The sequence below is a fragment of the Vanacampus margaritifer genome, chromosome 8 (assembly GCF_051991255.1).
Source record: "Vanacampus margaritifer isolate UIUO_Vmar chromosome 8, RoL_Vmar_1.0, whole genome shotgun sequence".
Lineage (NCBI taxonomy): Eukaryota > Metazoa > Chordata > Actinopteri > Syngnathiformes > Syngnathidae > Vanacampus > Vanacampus margaritifer.
The window spans coordinates 16,189,282-16,214,494 of record NC_135439.1 but is presented as its reverse complement, the minus strand read 5'-3'; the positions used below and the strand labels follow the sequence as shown (position 1 = coordinate 16,214,494).

The 25,213-nt window shown below is 38.0% G+C and overlaps 1 protein-coding gene across 15 annotated transcripts in view; it reads right to left on the bottom strand.

Annotated features, from left to right (window-relative positions):
- nfasca (neurofascin homolog (chicken) a) overlaps nt 1-25,213 on the bottom strand; it is a 119,469-nt gene that overhangs the window by 77,831 nt on the left and 16,425 nt on the right. For 14 of the 15 annotated variants that reach the window (XM_077572205.1, XM_077572208.1, XM_077572213.1 and 11 more), the window contains exon 1: nt 5,324-5,567. The exons of the other annotated variant lie outside the window; for it this stretch is intronic. The gene's annotated coding sequence lies outside the window, so the exon portion shown is untranslated. Of the gene's footprint in view, nt 1-5,323; nt 5,568-25,213 lie in introns of those variants that run through there. 15 annotated transcript variants of the gene reach the window in all.

Below are 25,213 nucleotides of genomic sequence, written 5' to 3'. Positions count from 1 at the left end.
TGGCAAGCTGAGCCTTTTGTCCAAGGCTATTAAGAGACTCACTGGGTAGAAAAATACATGCAAAAAAAAAAGCACCCCTTTAAGTGCATTTTTAGACAGAGGGCAGTCAAAATGCAACATATTTTAAAATGAGGTGCATTCAGTAATTAGTATAATAATGATAAAGCTGTACAATATAATGTAGCTTTGTGTCAATCATTTGATGACATCATTGAAATTGCTTTTCCATCCATCCATCCATCCATTTTCCATGCCGTTTGTTTTCTTTATTAGGGTCATGGGGGAGCTAGGGGCCTAAATCAGGTGACTTTGGGTGAGAGGTATGGTACACTGACATGTTCCCCAGCCTGTCAGAGACTATTACATTAGTTTGGAAAATAAAAACAAAAAATCACCCAGCACACAGTTGCCTGGTGTTAAATGTAGGTTGTCACTGCCTGCTCCAGAGTGTAATGTCGATGATACTGTGTCTTAGTGAAGCAGACAGATGTATCCCTGGGCCTTTTATCACACACATGCACTGACAGAAGCATGAGCAGCGATGTAGGTTAAGTACCTGGCTAGAGGGCAACATCTGTATCCCCACCTGGACTCATCCAATGAATCCTCATATTTCCTCTTTTTAACTCACCCTCTTCTTACTAACCATTTAAAATTCACGGTCAACAATTTATTTTTATAACCACCTGAACAGTGATACCGGACCTTATGGCATTGAAGTGTGGGGGTGTGCAGCCAAAACTACACTGAATCCAACTTTCTTTTACAGAAACGTGCTATTCGTGTTGTTTGCAGTTGTGGATACGCAGACCTCACTAATCCATTATTTAAACAACTAAAACTTTAAAATGTAATAAATTGATGGAGTTCAACCGTCTTAAAATATTGTATAAAAACCATCATGAAATTTTACCAGTTAATATACAAACCAAATGTATAAAAAGGGAAAGTGAGTGCAAATTAAGAGGAACAGACATTTTTTTTTCCAAACGTAACATAAAACAAAACAAAAAGAAAGATGTATTTCAACTTAAGGTATCAGTCTGTGGAATAATTTCTCAGTCTATTTGTATTTTTATTTTTTTTTATAAAAGCACAATTATTGCAAATATATATATATATAGCACAAGGACACACAGTTGAATTATTTTAAGTTATTTAGAATTGTTATACTGAAAGCGTCTTGACCGCTCACTGTCATTCATTCACTGTGTTTTGCTTTTTTTGTGTGTTGATCAGGGGCAGACAAAACAAGTTGTACTTATTTCTGTCCCCTTTCATTTCTTTTACTTTACTTAGAATTTCAATATTGCTTTATATTGTCTTTTTTCTTTTACAAATGAATGAAATAAATTAACTTGAATTGAACAGTAAAAGCGCCATAAATGTCTGGTAAAAATAAGATTTAAATTTAAATTTCATATTCCTCAACTTCCTTTGTCTCATTTAATGTATTTGAAAGAAATACAGAGAAAAATCATATACATTATAAAGTGGCTTTGATTTGATTTATTTGCTCACATAGGATGAATAAATAAAAAGATCATCTTTAGGCCGGTACACTTATTTTAGCTATATTATTATTATTATTATTATTATTATTATTATTATTATTATTATTATTATTGTTGTTGTTGTTGTGGTTGTTATCAATTCAAAGGAGGACATACGCATAGCTCTATCTAACATCACATGCACGGACATGTGTGGGACTCATAGGCAACAGATTAACTGAGTGAGGAGTCATCCCCAAAGCTAAATCTCCACCATTACATAAATCATCAAAAGCAGATATACAAGAAGGGAAAACAATATGATTATGATGACTACACATTAATAGGATACTATTTTTTAAAATGTTTTTTTTTCTTTGAAGATTTACTCAACATAATGGAAGCAGTACCTGGGAAGTAAAAAATATCCTGGAATAAAGTGCCTCAAAATTGTACAAAAACTTCTCGACCTCATACAATCTCAGGCAGGATGTCGTATGAAGACAGCAGATTGACGACCTGACATTGAAGCAAAGCGTCAGCATTCATCGTTTTGCATCTTTGTCTGAAGACATATGCTTCTTCGCCAGGTACACAAGTTCCATAACATTACATGCTCCATGTAATGAATTTGCTTTTATGATACAACTCAAATTGTTGAGCGAAATTTTTGGTAAGTCTTGGAGTGATCTTGTGATGAATCAGGCTGTCATTTGGTGGCGGATGGATCAGAAATAATCAAGCTGGCTGAGTCCGTACAACAAAGGTACTTACTAAATTATACAGCAGTTTACTTCGATTTATATGTACCAAGGTTATTTTACTTAATTAAAAAACTAAAACTAAAATTCAGTAAACAATTTCATCAACTAAATAAGATAAAAACGAAAATGCTTTTTAAAAAACAAAAACTGAAACTACATTTTATATTTACAAAACTAACTAAAACTAGAATTATAGCAATTTTTAGTCTCTGGGAATTATTTTAATGTATGAGCCTTTGGGGATGATTTCAAATGTAATTTTAAGTAGATTGATTTTGATATTAAACCCGGAATAAGGACGTTTGAAAGTGTGTCACGCAGAAGTGACATCATCGAGCAGCAGCCAATAGAAAAGCACCTTTAGATGACATCACACCGAGGCGACAATTTTTCATGTTTGACTTCTGGCTCCAATGACTCGGCTCGCCTGATTTTTCATTTAACTCGGCCGAAATGCAACGCTAGGTAAGAAATGCGCTATTTTTCAAATTTTACCATGGTGTTTTTCAAATATTTCACACAATACAAATTTTTTTAACTAAAACTAATACTGAAACTAACTAAAACTAAACTAAAACTAAGCATTTTTTTTTAATACTTAAAACTGAAAACTAATTACAGTAAAACTAACAAAATTTAAAAAACAAAACTCAAAACAAAATCAAAACTAACTAAAATGAAAATTCCAAAACTAGAATAATCCTGACGTGTACTGCATAAAGTTGGTCTCTAGTAAAAAAATAAAAAATAAATAAAAAACTGGCCTACCCCCCAACCGGTCCCTAGTACCAAAAAAAAAAAGGCTTCATTTACACAGATGACAAAAAACATTTAAATCTCTCACAGATTATATATGATAAAATGATACCCTCATATACAGTATATCCTCGCTCCATGACAGTTAATCTCATAATCTTTGAGCAAGAATACTTCTCAAGTACCACCAACTTGGCCTACATACCTAAAAGGTCATTCAGTCTATCAATGATATAAAATATTTTTCTTTATTAACAAATGATTTCCAAGGATACCCCACCATCAAGTATTGAGGAAATTCATTATGTAATGTAATTGTGTAACGTGCCCCCATCCACTCCCAGTGCCTGTCCTAAACCCAGATACAAAATAGATGAGTTGAATCAGAAAGGGCACCTGTCATAAAAACTGTGCCATACAAAAGATGTGTGTAACTCGCTGTGGCATTCCCTGATGGGAAAAGCCAAAAGATTGTGTAACTTTGCAAATGGATCCACTATTCTCTCTTTGTGGAAATGCAGTCAATAGTAAAAATCAAAAGCTTGGTGACTATTTTACAACACATTCACACCTGCAGGTCAAACGAATAAACTACAAACATTGAGCCATTTTCAGCAGCAAAAAGCTAATATTTTGTCCAGAATGAATTTGGTAACTTCATTATTTTACATATAGGCCTACAATTAATACCTTAAAATACTAATTTTTCCACTTGCTGTCGACTGAAGATATCCCAGAAAACAGATGAGCCATGATTGGTCGTTACCTACTTCCTCAGCACAGGTGATGTCATCTTCAGTCGGCAGCGAGAAGAACAATTAGTTATTAATTGTACAAGAAAAATTCATTCTGAACAAAATGTTAACTTTTTACTGCTTGAAATGGCTCAATGAGTCAAGTATCCCTTCTGAATTTACTATATAATACAATATTAGATAAACTATTTATGCACAAGACATAAAATACATACTACATGTATAATTGATTATTCAAAATTGAATTGAAACACCGTTGATCACAAAAGTTTACTCACCCCTGGACTATTGTCTATGCAGCAACAGTAACAATAAATGACATTAATTGCTGTAATTTTAGATTAAAAAAATAAAAAAATAAAAATGTAATCCCCACGTTTCTAAACTGCAATACAATTAGCATCCAAAATGCTAAACTGAGCAAAGCTATAGACTGTAATGTGCATAGAACAGAATGCAAATTTTTTTTCCCCTCTTGTGGCAAGGGTGGGAAGGGGGGTGGGAGACATATGAGTCCTCTCCAGAAAACCTTTGCAATGAAAGACTGAAAGACCACACTGGCAATTAGTCTTTCTCACTGTCGCTCTCTCTTGCACTCTCAGTTTCTTTTTCTGTTTTCTGGGTGCATTAACCTCAGCTCCACACTGCTCCAGAACAAAGAAAGGGCTGTGTTGATGTTAGTGTGTGTGCGTGTGTGTGAATGTGTGTGAGTAACATGTGTACCACTGTGCATACACTGGACATTCATGGTCCAACATACAGATACACTTATTTAAAAAAAAAAAAAAAAAAATCACAATTGTTCTTCCACTTCCATAATTCATACACAGACACTCTCGCAAAAGGTTGAATAAATATTTAGTGACAAAGCTGTCTATCCATGCATTTTGAGTAGTAAAACCGCCTTAATTGTCAACAAAAAGCTTATTGACAAGTCGCCGTTATAATAACGGACACAACAAAAGCACACATTCAAAGCAGTATGTAGGCTAGATTGAATGAGCACTAATTCCCCTTGATATTTTTGATTAAAATTAGTAGCAAATTTGAGCGTAATTCAGGCAGTAAAATGGTAACGGAAAACCATTAAGATGTCATCAGTCTCAGGCTTAATTTAACAATGAATGACAGGTTGAACCCTGCCTGACCACTTCATGTCAAATAACAACCAATAGCAGCTGAGGACTTGTAGATGTCGTAGCCAGTGCAATAGCGTGCACGCAAAACATAACCGACATAATCAACGTTTTCCAATCATTTATGACTGGCAAATGAGTGCGCATGTGTGTGTGTGTGTGTTTGTGTGCGACATACAAGGCAGTGCTGTCAGATGAAACCACGTGGCATTTACCTTCAAACAGCCTCTAAATAAAATTCAAAAAATAACTTCCACAGCATTCATAAATATCCACACCAAAAAATATGCTGTTCATTTATGGCAAATCCTGTAAAATGTTTAAAGTTTATATTGACTTTTAGAAGAACCATAACAGGAGAAAAAGACTTTTTAGGTTGAAATACACACACATACAAGTATACAGGTACACACTACTACCTTTCTCAATGTAACGCTTCAATCCAGGTTGTCAAACAGTATTGTATCTCCATCTGTATCAATCCCCGAAAAAAGAAAAAGGAAAAAAAAGACTGGACAGCTGTTAATCATCTACACAATCATGGAACACAGGTGTAAAAAAAAAAAAAAATGTCAATGCGGCCATTTGCTAACCATCTATTTCATTCATCTCCTTTTTTTTCTGAATCTCTCAGTCTGTGTTTGTGTCGCGCTTTCAGATCTGAGTGCCTCTCAGCCTGATCTCTGCTCTCCCTCGCACACTCTTCTCCATCTGTCACCGCCCCCTCGTTTTACCCCTCCCACCTCATGAATTATTAATGACCTCAGACACGCACCGCAGTCAAACATGCTCACACACGCACACACGCACCCACACACACAAACTTAACGGACACATTAACATGATTTTACAGAAAACCCTAGTACTTTAAATTGAACAATCTAAAGCAAACTGTACCAAAACTGTAACAAAAGCAAGGTATCAAATGTTTGCCACTTGCGGGGCTAAAAATGTGTGACTTACATCTAAAATAGTTTACAGTCATTTATAGTCATTTACAGAGGAAAACATGCACAGTACGTAGTAAATTTGACTCTATTTAGAGTAAATGTGACTCTATTTAGAGTGGGACCAAATTGACTCAGTTTTAGAATAGGCTAGGAAGAGAGTCAAATAAAGAATTGGAAAATAAATAAAAGTCACTCAAGGGTTGAGAAACGAAATCACGACCTTCAAAGTGGGAGATTGCCACACTACCACCTGAGTAGTAATGCAACGGATCATCATTGATCTCGAGGGTAGGTACTCCGCCGGCCCGATAAACTCCCGATCGAGCTTTCGTGCTGATTGGCAAAACATTATTTATAAAAAATTGTCTTACCTTTATCCACGACAATGATGCATTCTCAGCTTAAGTCTCTTCCACCAAAACAATTCTCTTAATAAGCCTATTTTCGTTCCACTCTACTGTTAGCCTTTTCAAATTGTTCATCTTGACGCCGTCTCCTCTCACTCAAACCATCCATCCATGCCAAGTACATAAAATAAAAAGCAGAGAGTAGTAGTATTTGTGAACAAATATTGCGAGAATTCAGCTTGCTGGCAAGGTTAATCAGCGGGCGCAGTTCATTCTTAGTTGATTTGGCCCATAGTCTCTCCAAGCATATCCTGGGCCTCCTCCTAGTCGGACGTGCCCGAAACACCTCACCAGGGAGGTGCCCAAGAGGCATTCGTACAAGATGCCCAAGCCCCCTCATTTGCTATTTTTTTTAAATCATCCTACTTGATGGCACGGCTATAGGAGGTGGCACACAAATGATCAGAGTAAGGGGTGGTCTCCAAATGTCCATATCACAGTGCAAATGTGCTTCTGCCATATTGAGAATCCAGTGCGCAAATAATGTGGCACATTTAGATGGCACTATTTGTGTACAGTGCAAACAATAAAAATGACATTTTGAATAATATTTCCTCTTTCAAGGGTAAGTCAACTCAAAATAAATTTCTTGACAATAATATGTTCTATACAGCCCTAGTTTAAATATTGTATTCTGGTTAATCTTGTGGTAGCGGAATATGAGTTAAGCAGCAAAATTCAGCAGTTTTTATCAATATCAGAAGGTGGCCATTTTGCCATTTGTCGGGTGAAAATGACATCACAGTTGCTCAGAGCTCAGGTATCAATCAAAATGGCCATTCCCTGAGATGGATAAAAACTGCTGGATTTTGCTTCATAACTCATATTCCACAAATTTAATATTAATCAGAATGTCATGTTTAGACTACTGAGGTCACATATAACATATTATTGTCAAGAAATGTTTATGATCGACTTCCCCTTTAAAGATGATAAGAAAACTACATTATAAAGCTGGATTTTAATTTGCTGATTTCAGTGCAATGTGATGATTCAAATTTCCAAAATTCCAAGCAATGCCAGTGGTCAACCATTGGCCACATATGAAAACTAGGGGCAGATCCCCGCACAATGCACAACAGCTCAGTCAGTTTCAGCCACATTGACGGGCGTGCGGCAGGCTTTACTAATCTTCCTCTTCACTTTGCCCGTCTTACAAGAGCAGCACCCACCAAGTGTCAAAAGCAAAATGAACAAGGCAGGCAAACGACGCGGCCTTTGTCAAATGTTATTTTTCAGGGCCAGCAATATCTTTTGCTGGCCTAAACACTATCCCCAGCACTGACCTACATACGTTCCATGAAAATGTATTACTTTATTGCCAACAGTATATTCTCTTGATTCCATAGTGTCGTGCCAGTACGTGTGACTTCCTGATGACATAAATCCATGCATTCCTGTCACACTGTGAACACGTAACCAAAAGCTCAAGCACACGGCAGCCATGCATGAACACATTCACACGCAAAATGCACAGGTCACCGAGAAGACAGGGCTGATCATGCATGAAGGCAAGGCAAGCGTGCATACTGAAAACTCTATTTCGTTCTCTCTCGCTCTCTCACATACACACACACAAGCACACACACATAAACCCAGAGCTGCCCACGTATGTAGTACAGGCGAGAACGCTCCCCCTTAGCTGTAGGCTATCTGAGATTTCTCATGGATGCGACATGGCTGGAAGGAAGGTCAGTCACGGTAAATTAGTGTGCACCCATATTTGTGTGTGCATGTGTGTTATTGGGCATTGAGTAGGCAAAAAAAAAAAAAAAACGCCAAACTACAACATTTTCCAGATTAAGAGCCAGACTGACAGTTGGGTTGACATTTTTAAAGTACTCAAGCATGTCACCAACTGATTTCAGACATGACTTAATACAACTCCATCCCTAAAAATTATGTATTTTTAAGACAGATTCGCAGTGCCGAGTTTGAAACTTAAATTTCATATTTTTAGGGAAGAGGGCAAATTTATTGAAATGAAACAGTACAGTATCAAAACAAAACTTGCAGAGGTGGCAAATCCAAGTCCAGAAAGTAAAAACCCTGCCACAGTTTGGCTTTAGCCCCTTGTGCTAGCTAGCTAGCTTCCTAGCAGGTATTCAAGCACCCGGGGAGTTAGCTTGCTAGCACAAGGGGCTAAAGCCAAACTGTGGCAGGGTTGTTACTTTCTGGACCTGAATTTGCCACCTCTGCTTAATTGAGCTGATCTCAAAATTAAACACAGTAGTTGGACTTTTATTCATGGCTAACATAGGAACAGCTATAATATATATTTTTTCTTTTTTTATAAAATAAATAAAAATGCAGTGAGTGCAGTGGCCTTCAGTACAGACAGAGACAGTTTTGATGTTTTTATTTTTTTACTGAAGTGTGCTAATGTGTCCTCTTGACCTCCGCCAACATTTTCAGCCTCTGTCAAGACCCACCCCTGCCCCCAACACCTCAATATGTCAGAGCTGTGTCATGCAAATCACACTTGCATATCAATATATCATATGCCCTGGCAACAAAAGGCAGACCTCATCTCCCTTCTGAGTTTCCTTAAGACGTGCGCCAAGACACGCACGCACACACACACACAACAAGAAGACAAAGCAAGGACATCAACTCGTGTCCAGATGGACTGCAGCAGTTGACCTGTTCACTTCTGCACACAATAAACAACAAACAGACACACTTCCAGACATGCAATGCACTTAAGCTCTCTCTCTCTCTCTCTCTCTCTCTCTCTCTCTCTCTCTCTCTCTCTCTCTCTCTCTCTCTCTCTCTCTCTCGTACATATTCCCTGGCATTAAGTATGTCAAACTGCACATTTATATTTACCTATAGAGTATAGATAGATAATGTGGCCAGTTGCTATGCAGTTGTGATGTGCCTATATTACTCACTTTTAGATTGTCTAGTGACTCTTTTTTTTTTAACCATATATGCCTTTATTCTGTCATATTGAATTGTGCATTGCCATAGACAGAGTTACTGAATGACACATTTGTCTGTAAGTTTTCTTACTTCTTTGCATCCATTTTCTTCAAGGCCATCTGAATCCAGCCCTTTTCTCGGTTGTTATTTTCTATTTTTGTACATAACGATGCTCTGTTTTCCAACTCCCTTATCTTGTCTGTGTTTGGGTCCTAATTTCGCACCTCATGTGACATTAAGGCTCCACACAAGAGCAAACTGATCACTTCAGTCCAGAAGTTATACTTTTCAAAAGAATAAAGTGTCTTCCAAAGCGCAATTTAAGTGTCATTTATTATTATGATGAATAAACTATTTGGATTACAGGCTTAGCTTGATTCTTATAATAACAAGCAAGACCAAAAATATAATATTTTGTTTAATCTCACTAATTAAAAAAATAAATTAATGAAAAATGTAAAATTGTTTGAGTCAGAGACAAAAACCTGTGCTGCTAGTATCCACTGGGTAAAAAAAAAAAAAAACGATTAAAAAAATATGCCATTAGTCTGTATTGAAAAATAATTAAACAAATAGGGAATGAAAGGAAATGTGAGGAAGGATAGAAGAAATTAGGACAACGTAAACGATTTATGCCCAGGGGTTCCTTGCCTTAATTAACTCTGCAATGACCCCTGCACACACAGACACACACACACAAACACACACACACACACACAAACACACACACAACAACTGTTTCCGTGTGGTTATTGAACCAGGTGTCGGGTCAGAGTCTACCCAGGGCATTGGCCACACATAAACACACAGATTTATGACTCATTTAGGACCCCTCAGTATTATGCAGATAGGAAGTAGTCATTAGTCACAAGCCTATGACAATTTTTAATTTGCATTGTAGCTGTTGTTTTATAAATACATTATATGCGTATGGGGTTGTGTGTACGTACCCTCTACCTGAAACAATGTACAGAGCACATAAAACATGATTAGACCCACAAATACACATTCTAGATTTTGTGTGGGTGGATGAATGAAAGTTCATTCCCTTCATTAAAATATAAACAAGTCTTGTAAACATTAGAATGTGTGTTTGCGTGTTTGTGTGTGTGCGTCAAGCGTGCGTGCCACGCTAGGCATGTGTGTGGGCTACTGTCAATTAGGCTTTGTTCACGTGAAGGAGCATTGTGAATTGTACATTAAGATAAACGACAGAGAGAGAGAGAGAGAGAGAGAGAACACACGACTGTACCATTGTACAGCAACAGCCTTTTCTCAAATAACACACAGAGACATATCAGTGCAGTCTCTTAAGAAACACAGGGGAGGAGAAACGTGGTCGCAGCACATTCAAGTAACTGTCTTGGCAACGTTATGACAATCGCCTACAAATCATGTTAATATTAATTCAGAACATCTGTGTCTGGAGTATAGAGGACCAAAACTGTTCAAACAAAAAATAAATACATGACTAAATTAATTAATTAATTAATAAAAGTGAAAATAAAAACAAATATAAAAAATAAATAAAGATTGGAGAAAAAAAATTAACAAATATATATATTTATATCCATAAATAAATAAAATAAAAATAAATCCAAAAATAAAAATGAGATTCAAAAAATAGAAATAAATATAAATGTCGAAATAAATACAAATATAAATATAATACAACGGCGGAGCCCAACCCAAGAGATGCTTAGGACCGCCACATTTTGTCCTGACAGTGTCTGCAGCATGAAAAAAATAAATGTGAGAGCAGTTATATATATATATCTATAGCTATTTACATATCTATTTTTATATTTGTTTCAACATTTATTTTTATATTTGTTTTCATTTTTTTCATCTCATTTTTTATTTAATTTTGTATTTTTACTTTTATTTATTTATTTGTGGATATTTTGTTGTTTTATTTCTATTTCTATTTTATTATTTTTTTTTAATTATATGTTCTAATATATTTTCACTTTTATTCATTTATTTATGTATTATTTTATATATTTATTTATTTGTTTATTTATTCATTTATTTAGTCATTTATTTATTTTTTATTTTGGCAGTTTTGGTCCTCCATACTATAGTGACCAGATTCTCCATCCATCCCAAAAACATTTGTCAACGAGGGGTACAGACAGACGGAAAATCCTATTCGTCACCGGGAGAGAGGAAGTGCGCATGGTGGCTGGCAACATATGCCCATAAACATTTATCCAGAAAATGGACCGGCCGTTTGGAAAACTCCCGAGATTCCCAATGGCCAGTCCGTCTCTATAGGTGGTTGGGTTAATGCTTTAGCTAAATGCTATCTTTGTTGACAGTTCAACAGTCAATTCACTCACTATTATCCAAACTGTTTTGCTCAGTCCCAGCAGCTATTGGAAGATGTCTGCGCCGTTTACCTCGAGCCCACCCCACATTGCAGCATTGGAAATACTCCGCTTGCGTTGTGTCTGGCCGGTGACTGCGGCATTACCCTAGCCGCTAGTACGACTACATTTCCTATTAGTCTTAGACATGGCTGCAGGAAGTAGTTCTATTTCTGGTATGACGAATAGACGCCTGTTAGCGATTAGATGCGGATGAACGTGAGAATGCAAATGTGAAAATAAATAGGAAGGAATTTAACAGTTAAATTCCTATTTAATTGGTTGTTCGTATGAATCGCTATGACAACTGCATGATTGACATACATGGCCCAAAACCGGGACGCAACCTTGGTAAAAACAGGATAAAACAATGGGGCTGGCAAAGTCTATACAAAATTAATGAAATGAAAAAAAAAGTAATGGAAATAGTTCACATGAACTTTTTACATCTATAGTCGTCATTGGCAGTGAATTAGTTAATTTCAGACAAAATCCATTCATGTCTAGTGAAAAACCTTGACACATACACTGTGTACACCATAAAATCATCACACATTAATAATAATAATACATCAGATTTATTTAGCACTTTTCTTTCTAGAAACTCAAAACCCTTCACAATGGATACATTATTCATGCACTCACACATTAACACTGTGGTGCCGCTTAGATACTAAAGTAGCCACAGCTGCCCTGGAGCAGGCTGATGGAAGCGTGGATGCCAGTGTGCACCTACAGCCCCTCTGACCACCACCAAACATTCACACCTTCCATACACCAGTGTGAGTAGCACTGGAGTGCCTTGCCCAAGGACACGTGTCTCGGGGGATTGAACAGCCAACCTTCTGGTTACCGAACGACCGTCTCTACACCCTGAGCCACGGCACAGAGACGGAAGTCAAAAGAAAATAAACTGAGTGGGTAAAATGGGGACAGGCAATTAAAAAAATGTGGAGACAAATCACTTTCATGACTGAGAGAGGAAATAAACAACAACACAGGAATTTTCTTTGTAACGCAGTACCACAAAGTGCAACGGAACCAGGACATCCTCAACCTTCCCACAGTCCTCTCTTGTTCATTTCCCTCTAATTTGATGAGCAGTGAGTTGTCTCATTTGTACAAACAAGGAGTTTAGGACTGGCGCCAAAATCACTTATGTTTTCTCTTTCACACTCTCCCTCGCTTTCACTCGTTTTCTCTCTAGCGTGTGTGTGTGTGTGTGTGTGTGTGCGTGCTAGATGCATGTCCTGGCTAACCCATTATGTTGTCATATGAGCAGCACTGAACAAATTAACGCTAAGATGACATTTAAAAGTGTTAAAGTGTTACATAAATACATTCAAGTAAAATGCTAGATTCACGCTTTGTGTGTACGTGTGCACGTGTGTATGTTACTGTTATCATTTTAGTTACCGTTTTTTCTTTTCTGAATGGCTTTCAATGGTAGAAGTTGCCATTTGTGTAAAAACACAAAAACCGGCAAAGCAACGAGACAGCATGATTAATTAATTTAAAAATGAAAGGAGGAGAAAAAACACATACACACACACAGCCAGCAGGTTAAAAAATACACGGCTTTTAATAGTTACTGTATATGCTTATGTTCTTCAAATTTGTGTCTGTTTCTATGTAATCTTTTGGTGTGTTTGTTTATTTGTTTTTGCCTGTTGCATGCTACAAGTATAGTATTTTGACAACATTACTGTGTTCTTCAAAAAATTATTAAAATTCTGAATAAAAAGATTTACACACAAATAAAATACATGGCTTTACTACGTCATATCTGGTTTGGCCTCTGTGAAAACCCCTCTGGGAAGATTTCCGGTGCGTAATTCAAAAATAATGACATTTCTGGTTGATATGTATTGATTTGAGGAACCGTTCATTTTGGCGTACATATTATATTGTTTAATAACAACATATTGAAATGTGTCCCAGAGCCTCCCACACACTTTAAAGCAACACTAAGGAACTTTCAGTTTAGGTTGATTATGGCGCCGCCGCCATATGGACAAAAGCGGTAATGTTACAACATTTCCCATGAGGACAAGCGCATTGCATCGTTTTTTTCGTGCGTCAACATTCAAATTGACTTCTGTCTTTGTAACGAATGGGTAAAAGGGGAAGTGATGTATGCCATAAAGCTGTCATCACATTTGTAGTTTTTTGTGTGGCAGTGTTCCTACCATCCTCCTCAAAGTTGCTTAGTGCCAGTCAAAATGATAAAGACCCTCTCAGGCCATGTCAAAGGTACCATTCAACTAGTTTTAAGTCAATGTTTCATGTTATGAAAATATTTTATTAAGGTTGAAAAGTTCCTTAGTGGTACTTAAATAACAGTAGAGCAGACATTCATGTAAACTATCGAGCAGAAGTTCGGACGGAAGTTTTTCGGAACATAAACTCAATGACTGTTTTTGGTTTGCGCGAGGCACATGTAACATGCCACGTGAAACCTCTGTCATAGCAGCAAAGGAACAAGGACAGGGAGAGAAAATGTGAGGCAGGCCATGTGAGGGAGCAGCTGTTCCAGAGAGCGAGTGTCACAGTAAACAAGAGGCACAGCGGCTATTGCGATACTGTTGCTATGGCAACATTGATGCTGGATGTCTGGCCATGCCCAAAACCAGACTCACAAACACACACAGATGGCTAGCTGGCTACATTTTAACGTACAAGTTAGCGTAAGACAAACATCACCGTTAAAATTATGTGTTGTATTCATAAATAATGATTATAGAGAAACTTCAGGAAATCGTGAGATGAGGTGATTAGGATAGCACTGGCTGAGGGAAGATGGGTTAAGTGTTTTTTATTTTTCATTTGATTGTTTCAATCATATACAATATTAGGGGTGTGAATTGCCGAGTAACTAATCTATAATCGATACGAATCTATAAATTTATTGTTGCGATTGTTATATTAATGGAACGTTAAGCCTTAATATTTTATATCAATGCTGTTCAAACATGAAACCGATTGCAACCCGTTTGTTAAATACTCACAGTTATAAAGCCTGAAGTTTCTGATAAATAAATAAATTTTCTTACAAATCTTACAGTGTACATTTGCAAGTTGTTGTTCTGATTAGTATTTTATAAATTTAAGTAAAAATCGCAATAATCAACTTATAGATTCGTATCGGGATTAATCGTATCGAATTGAATCGTGACCTATAAATCCTTCAATCGAATCGCCAGGTACTCGGCAATTCACAGCCCTAATATAAACGGCAGATCGCAATGGATCACACATCTAGTTATCTTGTAAACCACAATGGTAATATGTGAATAATGTGAATGCTTTGGATAGTTCTGGCTAAAAGGGAGCGAACAACATGAGGATACAGTCTGTGTACTATTTTGCCTTCACCATCCCTACCGGAAATTCCGTGTGAAAGCGGCAACATTGTCAGCAGCATGTGGCAGCAGTGTGGTGTGTGTGCGTGTCCAACATGCGTCACACTCTTCTTTCCTTATTGTCAAGTCAAACACGTGCCAAGCCTATTGTTTGCACCCTAACCCCCGTCACTTCAACCCCCCCACCCTAAAGGCACACGTTAACTCCAATCCCCATGTTTTGTCTCCTACAACAGAAGGTGTGGCGCCCTTTTTTTTTTCTTCAGTTAATGAGTTAGCGGGGGACACATGGACCAAGCGGAGGCTCAAGTCATTTATTCATTTAGCCCGTTAAACCTCTCTGTAACCTCAGCGCCCTCCACCTTATCCCACCCCCTAATGCCTCCACCGCCCAAAAAACACACACACACACACACAATATGCAAATAATTGGATCACACATCTCCAATTGATTTAATACCACTACTCATGAGAAATGAAAGATTTTCTTGACATGTTTGTCAGTGTCAACGACATGAACAAACATAAAGTAGAATTTGGTGTTTGGTAACACAATAAACGGAGTAGCAAGCAGGTGGTTAGCGGCAGGCGTACGAGTCATACGCACACACAAAACATGCACCGTGTACAAGCCCCTGCATATCTAATGACATACCAAGACGACATAAGAACAAGTGGGGACGACTTGACCGGCCATCTGCGACACGGAGGCCATGAGGAACATCTGTGACAATCAATAACACACTCACTCTCGTACACAACCCGAGGCATGAATTAACAAGACACATCCATACTTGCAATATAACAACTTAATGATCTCTTCCATTTAGAAGGGAATTGTAAATGTCAGTAAAAAATAAGGGAATACAACTATCACACTCGAATGATGAATGAAGTACAGCTTCTCTTTGACTTATTTTATTGCATTTGGTCGATGACTTGACTAAGAACACAAACTAGCAGATTACAAGGAACTAAAAAATATTTCCTCATATTGTCTTTTCGCGGAAATAAAGACATCACAGCACGGTTTAAAACAATGACACCATGATTCACTAGACAAAGTGCAATTTCTGCAGAAATTGCGTGGGAATGCTGAAAAGCTGAATGCTAAGATTTGAATGCCTGTGCTTATTTCATTATTTTATTTTTTCTTTCTTTTTTTTTTCTTCTTTTCTTTGGTCCTTCCTCGGGTCTCCCGACGTCCTCACAACTCTGGCTGGAAGTGTTCAGTTTAGGTGAACGTTATGGGATTTTTTAATAGGTTTTAGGTGAACTAATGAATACACACTCACACGCACGCACACACGCACACACACACACGCACATACACATTCTCACCCACATACAAAAAAAAAAAGAAAAGAGAGAGAGCAATGATAATGACATGTCAAATCGGTAAAATTACCGAACCAACAATACTGAGCTCTCCAGAATTTAAAAAAAAAAAATGAATGCATGTGCTTATGAAGTAAATTGAAAGATAAATGATGTGAAAATTACACATTTTTAATTGTAGTTAAATGACAAATGAATAAAAAGAAAACTTGGAGTGCAATCTGTCTAAAGAGGGATTTAATCATTTCAGAGAAAATATAATCCATTTCCTGATCTGATAGTCAGTTGGTGTCAAACCATCCAATGTACTAAAACGTGGTCCAAGCGACGTTCGAACCCAGGTTCACCGTGGTGGCAGACAAGTGCTCTAAGCACTGACCTAACTTAACTTGATCAAATTCAAGGCTAATGGCATATTTATTTTTAAAGTGCTCATCAAATGAAATTTATATATCTGTCCCAATGAAAATGAATGGGGGAAAGTTGATATTTAACGTTAAATCGTGGGAGGTGTGAATTTTTGAGTTGTTACACTTGAAAAAAAAAGTGTGTAGAATAAAAATCACAATAACATATGTGGGAATGCTTCCCACTATTATGAAGAGGCTTACACACACGCACATGCACACACATTTTTCTGGGAAGCATGTTTTTTTTGTTTTTTTTGTTTTTTATTATGTGGAGAACACAACATGAGGTAATCAATACCGATCAGTAATCAATACTCTTGGTCTTCCTCTTTAAATTAAGATTGCAAAAACAGATGGAGAACACAAGTATTCTGAATATGGGCTAGTTTGACAAAGAGTCGAAAGTATAAAAAAAATTATTTGTTCTGTTAAGTCATTTCAGCATATAATAGTTTCAATAGAAGAGGCTGCCATTCAAGTAATAAACATTCATAAACAATAAACAAAGTGAACATATCTTGCTGATATTAGAATAGCTAATGATACCGGTATGCTCGTATGATGTGCATGCGCGCGTGTGAGACCTAAATGTGTCAAGTAGGAGGGCCCGAGGCTTGCGTTCTATTTGGTAATCACACATGTTAAGTCAACCAGTGAGGAGTCGGACACACACATAAAAACACACACACACACACAGGGGTCAGAGACGGGATTATTGCCATTTTGTGTTCCAGGGAAATGAGCCTGAATGCACCTTAAATAATTCATCCAGGAGTGTGTATGATGAAATGATTAAAACTGGGCTACACATTCAGACGTAACTATTGAAATGGTCTTAATGCATTTTGTTTACATGATGTTGAAACAAGTGAAACATTCCATTTTGGTGTGAATCCTCCTAGATCAGTGGTGGGCAAACTCGGTCCTCAAGGGCCGGCGTCCTGCAAGTTTTGGAGGTTTCCCAGCTGCAACGCATCTGATTCTAATCAACCTTTTTGTCCAAGTTGAAAAATGTCAACTTTCTTGGCGCTTCGCCTCACGGCAGCCAATCAGCTTAGGGGGCGGACTACGTCGCACACAGCATCCTGTCCGTTGGCGACAACACTGCCAACCAGGACCGAATGGTGAACAAGTAGCATAATGAGTGCTGCTAAGTATATTTACCAAGGTAGGCAAATAGTGTTTAGCATGCTAAGCTGTTTAGCATGCTAAGCTATTTAGCGCTACCACCGGCCGTCAGCTAAGCAAGAGTAAGGCATTGCTGGAGAAAATAGTGCCCAGGTGGCAGGAAAGAAGTAGAAGTACTTGGCAGTGCTCTCTTTTATTGACTCGCTAAAGTGCTCTACTAAAGCTGTGGTGTGCGCGAATGCACAAACAAGCGGCATTGTTCCAAAACACTCGCAATGAAACGCTAGCTATTTTTGTAGACTTTGCGCCGGTAGAACTGGGCATAATGGGCGTTTACGCTATCGTGCGCCGTTGTGGGATGGAATAAAGCATTTCCCCGACCATGTGTAGCGGCCTCTCTCATTTGTAGAGGGAGGAAGGCTCGACTACGCCGGGCTTGACATTACTGTTTCTGAATGGGAACTGAACAGACGCTACCTGCATCTTAGTCAGGCGGACAAATTCAACGGCAAATTGTGTGACATTTCTCTGATGCTAGTTGTCAAGCTGGTTTGACTTTACATTGTTAGCGTTTAAGCTGTATGACTTAAACCTGGAAACCAGACTCATTCCTTCACCTGACCAAACAGACAATGGAAAGAACCAATCGGTGAAGAGCGAACGTGACGTCAAAAAAGGCTACGTGCGGAAGCCAAGTAGTAAACAGTAGCTGTGGACGGAGACCAAGTAAATTCAACATGGCTAGTAAAAGAGAGACAGTAGTGATTAATGACTTATGATGTCGTTGCAGTAAAAACTTGATTTTGAATGTTAGGGACGGACTTCGTTCCGGCACAGAAGAGTGACGTTGCTCACGAAGAATACATCACAGCAAATAAACAAATTGGATTTGCCCAACTGTTGCGATCCAGGCGGTCAATGACAGCCTTTCCAGACCTTTCAAGAAAGCGGGCGTGGCTTGCCAGGCTAGTATTACGCATACGTAGATTATATGTTGTGTCAAAATTTCCACATTGTCGTACCTGCAAGTATTTATCAGTAAAGTAACATAGTGAAAATGGAGTAAAATATGAATATTCAATTTACCATGTGCTTCCCTATATTTTCTTCCAGCGCTCCTAGGGGCTACTTTGTAAAAAATCTTAGTCTGGAGGCAACCGCTCAACAATTTTAAATACACCCCTGCGGTGGTTATTTGCTCTATAAATAAAGTTGAGTTGATATACATGTAAACTGATTCAGTGTCAACAATATCAAACAAATCAATCGATGGCAAAGCCCAAGTGTTGGCTTGCATTATATTGTTGAGGCCTGCCGAATGACGTGACCAGTGATTGAAGATTGCAATGAAATATATCAGTCGCAGTATTAAATGAAAAGGCCTCAAATGTTTTATCATCATAAACAAAAGGCTGCACAGCACAATTCTTTTATTCCAGTGGCATTTCACTCTATTAAGTCTGACCTCCATCACTCAAGCATTGTTAACCTGCCAACACTGACTCAGTGTGTGTTTTAAAGATCACACGCTGAAGAGATTGCAAGTTTTAATGTCCTTGACCCGAGCTTTAATTCCCATCTTGGCATTTGATTTGGACTGCTTTCTCACATGGAATTAATTTTGAAATAGCCCCGCTTGTTTGTGTTGTCAGCATGTATTGGATGTATTATTTTTCTATGCTCATCACATAAATATATCTCAGTAATCTTAATTGATGCATTCCTTACAGGTTGCAGAGAACCTTCAACACATGCGCAAATATGCTATAATAGATAAATAAATACAATTATGTAAGTCTGTGAAGTGAACCATTTTATCGTGTGATCTTTGTCATTTTGGAGGACTCACTATTTATCGCTGTTAGGACCCATTCAATTGAACTTTAGCAGGCATATCAATTGAGTTTTAATACATAAAAGTGTGTGTGCGTGTGCGCTTATGTGTGTGTCATATTCTTCCAGAGTACGACCTTTGAGATGATTGGCCATCTACCCTGCCAAGATGGGACCATGCAGAATTAAATTAGGCTGGCCTAATTAAATGCAAAAACATAACATGATCATAGAGTAACTCGTTGAAACAAGACCAGGAATTCACCTTTGCTTTTTAATCTTGTATTTATCTTACCTCCCTATCTACACTGTGACAACACAACATTATTTTTTTTTCATAATTGTGCACCTATACAATACACCCACCTCCAAACGTATTGGAAGAGTAATGGCAATTACTTAAAGTGATAGTGTGCAAAAGTTCACCACTAGATGTCGCTATATCGTTGAATGCAGCCGAACCAAGCACACTACGGCGGCTCAAAGAGAGCACACTTCGCAAGCCGACCACCCATTCTCATTTTGCGAGAGCCAACGAAGGCAACTTGGAAGCCGGTGTGGGGGTAAGCGACGCCAAAAGACCGAGCGAGTCAGATTTAGCTAGCGGGAGTTAGACTAAACCATAGGCTGGAGTGGCTAACAAGATCGGCTAGTGGGAGAAGCTAGTAAAAAAAAATTAAAAAGCTAGTAAAAGCTTACAAGGAAGGGCAAAGCAGTAGGTGACAAGCGGTGGGAGCCCGAATCACGGGACTCTGCGATGACCACCTGCAGGCCCCACGTGTGGAAGGAAGGAACCCCGTGCTACAAGCAACACCGGGACTAACTACTAGGAATGTAAGGATTCACTCAAGCTCGATTCGATTCAATTTTCGACTTTCAGTTCCCGATTTTTGACTCAATTTTTTAAATCCTACCTTTTTTTGTTTTTGTTTTTTACCAAATTACTGACTTGATAACCAAAAGATTTTTTTTATTTTAACATCTGCATTTTGTCCTTGTTACAAACATTAACTTTTTGTAAATATATATATATATATATATATATATATATTAGTGTTGTCAAAATTAAGGCGTTAACTGATTAATTAATCACCAAAAAGTAGCGCATTAATCATGAATTAACGCAGTTTAATCGCACTATTAATTTTGACCATAGATGAAGATGATCCTTTAGCGTGACAGCGGATGGTTACGTTTAAGGTAGCACAGGTTGTGTTTAAACAATAAACATAATTATATGCATTCAAGTAAAGCATTTAATAAATGTTTGCATATTACATTTAGAATATTTGTTCATGTCAAAATATTGGGGTCATTTTTTTTCAATTTCAAATTATGCAAGTAAATAATTGATTAGAAAAAGAGGATGAGCGCGTGCAGTGGATCAAAAAAGGTTGAATATATCCCCATAACATTAAATGTCAAAAGAATTAACACATAACCGGTGCGCTTCAAATTTGGCGGGGAAAAAATGTTGATAAAAAAGCCTTTTTATTTAAGTGATTAATCATGATTAATCAAAATTCAAAGATGTGATTAATCTGATTAAAACATTTAATAGTTTGACAGCTCTAATATATATATATATATATATATATATATATATATATATATAAATATATATATACACAACCGCTTGTGAAGCTCGAGACCTGAAGCTATTCTTTCTTTAGTGCTGACCGTTTGTCTCAAATTAATATGACATTACTCATCACACATCGTGTGGGGGTACGGTTATTTTATTAAGGGTATTTTATTGACATTACTGAAATATAAATGGCCAAAGAGGAGAGATCAGGGAAGGAACGTAAATGATCTGAAATGATCTATTAAATTTAAATTTACATGTAAAGATTTATTGAATTTCAGATTGGGTGAGTCTCATTTCTTTATTTGCAACCTTTTCCGTCCGTAAGCCTCACTGCTCTATGTACTGTACATGTTAGAACCTCCCAACATAGATCCTATCAAGGAGTTGAAGAGATCATCTACGGAGCGTTCAGTCCTCAAATTAATTGTCTCTGCACAGGGCTGCATTATTATAACCTTGCGCTGCAAGCTGAATTCTCACGGGATTTGTGAGTTCACGAACCCCCGAGAATCCATTTTGTACCGAGCCCGCTGATTATCACCGATCCATACACTTTTTCTACGGACCAATCACAAAGCGGGTATTGTGTTTGGGAGAGGGATATACGGCTTTGACGAAACCAAGAGCGCCAAAGCCATGATTATCAAATAAACCTAACTTAATTCTGTTCTCGTTGAATTACTCATAGTTAGTTTCTTTGTTGAATGAAGAACAGCGAGAGGCGCTCCGTGCATTTTAAACTTTTTTTTTTTACAACGACATTTTCATCCGTTGCTGTGATTGGTCAAAACAAAAGTTTGGTTGACGTGCACAAGTTGTGCATTGCCCAATCAGCTTGAAGTATTGTACTGAATGTCCCGCCTTTTCCTAGAAAATCACATTGAAGCATTCCCAGAACTTCCCTCGAATCACAATTATCAAACTGGCTATTGCCAGGTTAGCATTATTAATCATAACACATGTCCGTGTTATGCTTCATGTTCCAAATAGAATTAAACTAAATGCAAACATAATCAACGTTATCACTACACAACTGCACGCATGTTATCGTTGCCAGCAAAGATCCCCAAGCCCCCGTTCCTCACTCACAGCGCAAATCGTTTGCAGTGACTTGTAAATATCGACAGTATTTTACAGTGTTCATATGTTGCTGTGTATCTTGCTGTGAATACGTAAAACAACTTGAATTCAAGACTTTTTGAACACACATTGGCATGACACTTCACTGCCTGAGGCCACACTGAGCGACTTGTCACTCATAGTCTTAATACACTCCTGTGCTTTGGAACACAGCTAAGAGTAGTCTCACTAACAGGCCATCACCATCGCTTGGCCAACAGATTAGTCATCCCAGATTGTGCGCTGACTGAGTGAATCCGAGTCAGTTGAAATGAGCTCAGGGTTGAGGAACTTCCTTAATTATTATGCACATGCTCAAACTGGGATTAAGAATTTCATTTACTACAATGGTTTCGGGGATTACGGCTATTGAGGGAATTGTCATGATCTGCGTTTTTGTTGACCTTTTGGATTTGCTTTGCATTGTTTTGATCTAATTTGATTTTGTTTCTCAGTGTCTTCCCTGTCTGTTCATGATGTCATTGTCCCACCTGTTTTCTTCAGCCCTGTTCCATGTGTGTACGGTAGCCTATGCCAATCAACAACTTCCAGTCACGCGTCTTGTCTACGTGTGCCTGTTTTTCTAATCAGTATGTTTGTATTTAGTTCCCAGTTTCGGTTCAGTCATTCTAGGTTCATTATAAAAACCTTCATCACGTCACGTGTCCTTGTTGCTCCTAGTCTGTGGTCATGAGTGTTTTCCTTGTGTTTATTTGTTACTTGAAATCATGTTTTTTGGACAATGTGAATTTATTATTTTTGATTCTGCTACACCTTACATTTGTTTAGTTTTTTTTGCAAATAAATACTATTTTGAGATTACCCTTGCTGCCGTGCCTTGGTTCTTCTGCTTCCCTGCGTCTGGGTCCACCTGTCTTGTTTGCCCTCACTCCACCATTAAGAAAACCCTTGAGTCGTGACAGAATGAATCAAACATACAAGGACACAGCGGGAAGCACGCGGTCGCCCGTGCACACCATCAGTCTGACTGCCATCCCCCACAGCCTGCCCACCAAGAAACTCCTCAATCAGTGAATCCTCGTTTTTCCCACTCTGACCCTCTGCTTAATTTTTCTAGTCTAGTTACCTTCCCCTCCGTACATTTTCATAGGATGAGATTGTTCCAATTTTGAAGACTGGCCCGCAACCTTTACAAATGTATTCCCGACTCCGAGATTGACTTTAATTTCTCAGATTCCCCCCTTGTAATTTTTCTACCCCAAATCACGTTTTTCCGTTGCTACCCATGTACGGTGAAATATTTGTTCCCTTTTGACATTTCACTTGGGTACCCATTTGGCCATTTACCCGGCACAACTTTGTGCTGGTCATCCTCATGTAATTCAGCACCTGTTTTCAGGCCATGTAATTCAATAGTCGTTTCCTCAATTTGGTTGCACGTCATCTCATTTTCTCTCACCTATTTTGTGATATTGTTCTGCACTGGTTTCCACATCCTAATATCATTCCACACCTACGTCCAAATCAACGTCATTCCGAGCCTGTCCCCGAGTGACCCCTCTTCCTATGCCACTCCTGTTTCCTTGATCTCGTTCCTTTGCACACTCTGCCACCCTTGTCTCTGGTGTCCCGCAACTTCATAGTTGAAAGGCTAATTTTCAGCTCCAGTTCTTGCTGATGGTCCCTGTTCCTGCTCCTCTGCAAGTCAAGGGCCCCATTGTTTGGAAATAATTATTAGAAACGGCAGCACTTTAAAAATACGGATTGCACTTGAGTACTTGCACTTTAGCACTTCAGACTGTTGATTTAATGTGAAAGTGTCAATTACTGAAATATTTTCTTACTTGGTGATATGTCTTGTCTAAGACTACGTTTACATGCAGTCAGAATTCAGATTTCTGATTTCATTGGAGATAACCCGTTAGCATGCGTGGCGGACAGAGTTATTATACCCCGTTCATAAAACGCGACACGTGAACGACGTAATTACGTAAATAGATGTCATTTACGCTTTTAACTTTCTATGGTCAATAAAAGACATGTTGTCATGTTTGCTTACATCTGCTTGAGTATTTCCGGTGGGTTACACGCCAGAAGCACGGACTTATATACTCGTGTATACGTGTATCGACACAAACTGTGGCATTTTTGCTGTAAAAACAGAACAGAATATAACATGAAAGCGTTGCGGAGAAATCAATATATTTAAGCGAGGCCCGTTGTAGCGAGTGAGACGGCGCTACGCATACAGTCGAAGTCGTTGCTGTACTTAAAAGACCAAGATTCCTTGCGAATACAAATAAGCGAAGAAAAAAAAAGAAGACGAAGAAGAAGAAGATAGAGCACAATGATTCAATCATAGTATGCCGTTTATATAAACAAGAATTCGGGTTATGAAAGGTAACCCAGGGATCTTATTCGGGTTTATAGAAACCCTGAGTAAGAGCACATTTGGGTTATTGATTGTTTACATGGCCTTTCAAAACCCGAATATTGCCAATATTCGGGTTTTAAAAGGGTTATTGCCTGCATGTAAACGTAGTCTATGTTTTATGTTACCTGTCAAGGGACTACAAATGTAAATTAGTTGTATGCTAACTTTGAAACATTTGTGCAGGTATTGTACCAGAGTACATTGTCTCTAATAAACAATAAACTGAAATGAAAAACTTACTCTGGTTCTTGTGTTCTTTTTACACCCACTCTGTTTATGAGGTTGTTAGGTTTTTTTGTTATCTGTAATCTGTCCCTTAAAGGAGGGAGTTCTGTCATGATCTGAATTTTTGTTGACCTTTTAAATTTGCTTTGCATTGTTTTGATCTGATTAGGTTTCATTTCCCAGTGTTTTGTTTTTTACTTCCATGTCTGGTCGTCGTGCCCTCGTCTCACCTGTTCCTTGTGTCTTCCGATCAATAC